We start from the raw sequence: 4,909 nt of genomic DNA on the forward strand, positions 1-4,909 counted from the left end.
AAAAAAAAACTAGGAAAAAAACTGCAAAAAAGGAACTGAGAAGAAAAACTGAGAAAAAAACTGACTAGAAAAATTGAGCAGAAAACTGAGCAGAAAAACTTAGAAAAAAATCAGTGAAAAAACTGAGCAAAAAAACTAAGAAAAACAACTGAGCAAAAGTAAGAAAATAAAATGAGAAAAACTGAGAAGAAAAACGGAGAAAAAAAACTGTGAAAAAAAAACTAAGAAAAAAACTGAAAAAAAACGACAAAGAACTGAGAAGAAAATCTGAAAAAAACTGAGCAGAAAAACTGAGCAAAAAAACTAAGAAAAACAACTGAGCAAAAGTAAGAAAATAAAATGAGAAAAACTGTGAAGAAAAACGGAGAAAAAAAACTGTGAAAAAAAACCTCAGAAAAAAACTGAGAAAAAAAACGACAAAGAACTGAGAAGAAAATCTGAGAAAAACTGAGCAGAAAAACAGTGCAGAAAAACTGAGAAAAAAAACTATTAAAAAAAACTGAAGAAAAACGGAGGAAAAAAACTAAGAATAACTGAGAAAAAAAGACTGAATAAACTGAAGAAAATCTTAGAAAAAAACTGTGAAAAAGCTGAAAAAAAAAGAATTAAGAAGAAAAACTGAGAAAAAAAACAGACTAGAAAAATTGAGCAGAAAACTGAGCAGAAAAACTATTTCAAAAAACTGAAGAAAAACGGAGAAAAAATACTGTGATAATAAAAAACTAAGTAAAAAACAGAGAAAAAAACGACGAAGAACTGAGTAGAAAAACTGAGAAAAAAATCTATTAAAAAAAACTGAAGAAAAACAGAGGAAAAAAACTGAGAAGAAAAACTGAGAAAAAAAGACTGAAAAACCTGAAGAAAAACCGAGAAAAAAACTGTGAAAAAAACTGTGAAAAAAAACTAAGAAAAAAACTGCAAAAAAGGAACCGAGAAGAAAAACTGAGAAAAAAACTGACTAGAAAAATTGAGCAGAAAACTGAGCAGAAAAACTTAGAAAAAAATCAGTGAAAAAACTGAGCAAACAAACTAAGAAAAACAACTGAGAAAAAGTAAGAAAATAAAATGAGAAAAACTGAGAAGAAAAACGGAGAAAAAATACTGTGAAAAAAAAACTAAGTGAAAAACAGAGACAAAAACGACGAAGAACTGAGAAGAAAATCTGAGAAAAACTGAGCAGAAAAACTGAGCAGAAAAACTGAGAAAAAAAACTATTAAAAAAAACTGAAGAAAAACGGAGGAAAAAAACGAAGAAAAACTGAGAAAAAAAGACTGAAAAAACTGAAGAAAATCTTAGAAAAAAACAGAAAAAAACTGAAAAAAAAGAACTGAGAAAAAAACTGAGAAAAAAAACTGACTAGAAAAATTGAGCAGAAAACTGAGCAGAAAAACTTAGAAAAAATCAGTGAAAAAAAATGAGCAAAAAAACTAAGAAAAACAACTGAGCAAAAGTAAGAAAATAAAATGAGAAAAAATGAGAAGAAAAACGGAGAAAAAATACTGTGAAAAAAAAAACTAAGAAAAAAACTGAGAAAAAAACAACGAAGAACTGAGAAGAAAATCTGAGAAAAACTGAGCAGAAAAACTGAGAAAAAAAACTGTTAAAAAAATCTGAGAAGAAAAACGGAGGAAAAAAACAGAGAAGAAAAACTGTGAATAAAAGACTGAAAAAACTGAAGACAAACGTAGAAAAAATCTGTGAAAAAAACTGTGAAAAAAAAGAACTGTGTAGAAAAACTGAGAAAAAAACTGACGAGAAAAACTGAGCAGAAAAACTGAGCAGAAAAACTGAGAAAAAATCAGTGAAAAAAACTGAGCAAAAAAACTAAGAAAAACAACTGAGCAAAAGTAAGAAAATAAAATGAGAAAAACTGAGAAGAAAAACGGAGAAAAAAAACTGTGAAAAAAAACTAAGAAAAAAACTGCAAAAAAGGAACTGAGAAGAAAAACTGAGAAAAAAACTGACTAGAAAAATTGAGCAGAAAACTGAGCAGAAAAACTTAGAAAAAAATCAGTGAAAAAACTGAGCAAAAAAACTAAGAACAACAACTGAGCAAAAGTAAGAAAATAAAATGAGAAAAACTGAGAAGAAAAACGGAGAAAAAAAACTATTAAAAAAAACTGAAGAAAAACGGAGGAAAAAAACGAAGAAAAACTGAGAAAAAAAGACTGAAAAAACTGAAGAAAATCTTAGAAAAAAACAGAAAAAAACTGAAAAAAAAAGAACTGAGAAAAAAACTGAGAAAAAAAACTGACTAGAAAAATTGAGCAGAAAACTGAGCAGAAAAACTTAGAAAAAATCAGTGAAAAAAAATGAGCAAAAAAACTAAGAAAAACAACTGAGCAAAAGTAAGAAAATAAAATGAGAAAAAATGAGAAGAAAAACGGAGAAAAAATACTGTGAAAAAAAAAACTAAGAAAAAAACTGAGAAAAAAACGACGAAGAACTGAGAAGAAAATCTGAGAAAAACTGAGCAGAAAAACTGAGAAAAAAAACTGTTAAAAAAATCTGAGAAGAAAAACGGAGGGAAAAAACAGAGAAGAAAAACTGTGAATAAAAGACTGAAAAAACTGAAGACAAACGTAGAAAAAATCTGTGAAAAAAACTGTGAAAAAAAAGAACTGTGTAGAAAAACTGAGGAAAAAACTGACGAGAAAAACTGAGCAGAAAAACTGAGCAGAAAAACTGAGAAAAAATCAGTGAAAAAAACTGAGCAAAAAAACTAAGAAAAACAACTGAGCAAAAGTAAGAAAATAAAATGAGAAAAACTGAGAAGAAAAACGGAGAAAAAAAACTGTGAAAAAAAACTAAGAAAAAAACTGCAAAAAAGGAACTGAGAAGAAAAACTGAGAAAAAAACTGACTAGAAAAATTGAGCAGAAAACTGAGCAGAAAAACTATTTCAAAAAACTGAAGAAAAACGGAGAAAAAATACTGTGAAATAAAAAACTAAGTAAAAAACAGAGAAAAAAACGACGAAGAACTGAGTAGAAAAACTGAGAAAAAAAACTATTAAAAAAAACTGAAGAAAAACAGAGGAAAAAAACTGAGAAGAAAAACTGAGAAAAAAAGACTGAAAAACCTGAAGAAAAACCTAGAAAAAAACTGTGAAAATAACTGTGAAAAAAAACTAAGAAAAAAACTGCAAAAAAGGAACCGACAAGAAAAACTGAGAAAAAAACTGACTAGAAAAATTGAGCAGAAAACTGAGCAGAAAAACTTAGAAAAAAATCAGTGAAAAAACTGAGCAAAAAAACTAAGAAAAACAACTGAGAAAAAGTAAGAAAATAAAATGAGAAAAACTGAGAAGAAAAACGGAGAAAAAATACTGTGAAAAAAAAACTAAGTGAAAAACAGAGACAAAAACGACGAAGAACTGAGAAGAAAATCTGAGAAAAACTGAGCAGAAAAACTGAGCAGAAAAACTGAGAAAAAAAACTATTAAAAAAAACTGAAGAAAAACGGAGGAAAAAAACGAAGAAAAACTGAGAAAAAAAGACTGAAAAAACTGAAGACAAACGTAGAAAAAATCTGTGAAAAAAACTGTGAAAAAAAAGAACTGTGTAGAAAAACTGAGAAAAAAACTGACGAGAAAAACTGAGCAGAAAAACTGAGCAGAAAAGCTGAGAAAAAATCAGTGAAAAAAACTGAGCAAAAAAACTAAGAAAAACAACTGAGCAAAAGTAAGAAAATAAAATGAGAAAAACTGAGAAGAAAAACGGAGAAAAAAAACTGTGAAAAAAAACTAAGAAAAAAACTGCAAAAAAGGAACTGAGAAGAAAAACTGAGAAAAAAACTGACTAGAAAAATTGAGCAGAAAACTGAGCAGAAAAACTTAGAAAAAAATCAGTGAAAAAACTGAGCAAAAAAACTAAGAAAAACAACTGAGCAAAAGTAAGAAAATAAAATGAGAAAAACTGAGAAGAAAAACGGAGAAAAAAAACTGTGAAAAAAAAACTAAGAAAAAAACTGAGAAAAAAAACGACAAAGAACTGAGAAGAAAATCTGAAAAAAACTGAGCAGAAAAACTGAGCAAAAAAACTAAGAAAAACAACTGAGCAAAAGTAAGAAAATAAAATGAGAAAAACTGTGAAGAAAAACGGAGAAAAAAAACTGTGAAAAAAAAACTCAGAAAAAAACTGAGAAAAAAAACGACAAAGAACTGAGAAGAAAATCTGAGAAAAACTGAGCAGAAAAACAGTGCAGAAAAACTGAGAAAAAAAACTATTAAAAAAAACTGAAGAAAAACGGAGGAAAAAAACTAAGAATAACTGAGAAAAAAAGACTGAATAAACTGAAGAAAATCTTAGAAAAAAACTGTGAAAAAAACTGAAAAAAAAAGAATTAAGAAGAAAAACTGAGAAAAAAAACAGACTAGAAAAATTGAGCAGAAAACTGAGCAGAAAAACTATTTCAAAAAACTGAAGAAAAACGGAGAAAAAATACTGTGAAATAAAAAACTAAGTAAAAAACAGAGAAAAAAACGACGAAGAACTGAGTAGAAAAACTGAGAAAAAAACTATTAAAAAAAACTGAAGAAAAACAGAGGAAAAAAACTGAGAAGAAAAACTGAGAAAAAAAGACTGAAAAACCTGAAGAAAAACCTAGAAAAAAACTGTGAAAAAAACTGTGAAAAAAAAGAAGAACTGAGAAGAAAAACAGAAAAAAAACTGACGAGAAAAACTGAGCAGAAAAACTGAGTAGAAAAACTTTAAAAAATTCTGTGAAAAAAACTGAGCAAAAAAACTAAGAAAAACAACTGAGAAAAAGTAAGAAAATAAAATGAGAAAAACTGAGAAGAAAAATGGAGAAAAAATACTGTGAAAAAAAAACTAAGTGAAAAACAGAGACAAAAATGACGAAGAACTGATAAGAAAATCTGAGGAAAAACTGAGCAGAAAAACTGAGC

The sequence above is a fragment of the Pristiophorus japonicus genome, chromosome 29 (genome assembly GCF_044704955.1).
Source record: "Pristiophorus japonicus isolate sPriJap1 chromosome 29, sPriJap1.hap1, whole genome shotgun sequence".
Classification (NCBI taxonomy): domain Eukaryota; kingdom Metazoa; phylum Chordata; class Chondrichthyes; family Pristiophoridae; genus Pristiophorus; species Pristiophorus japonicus.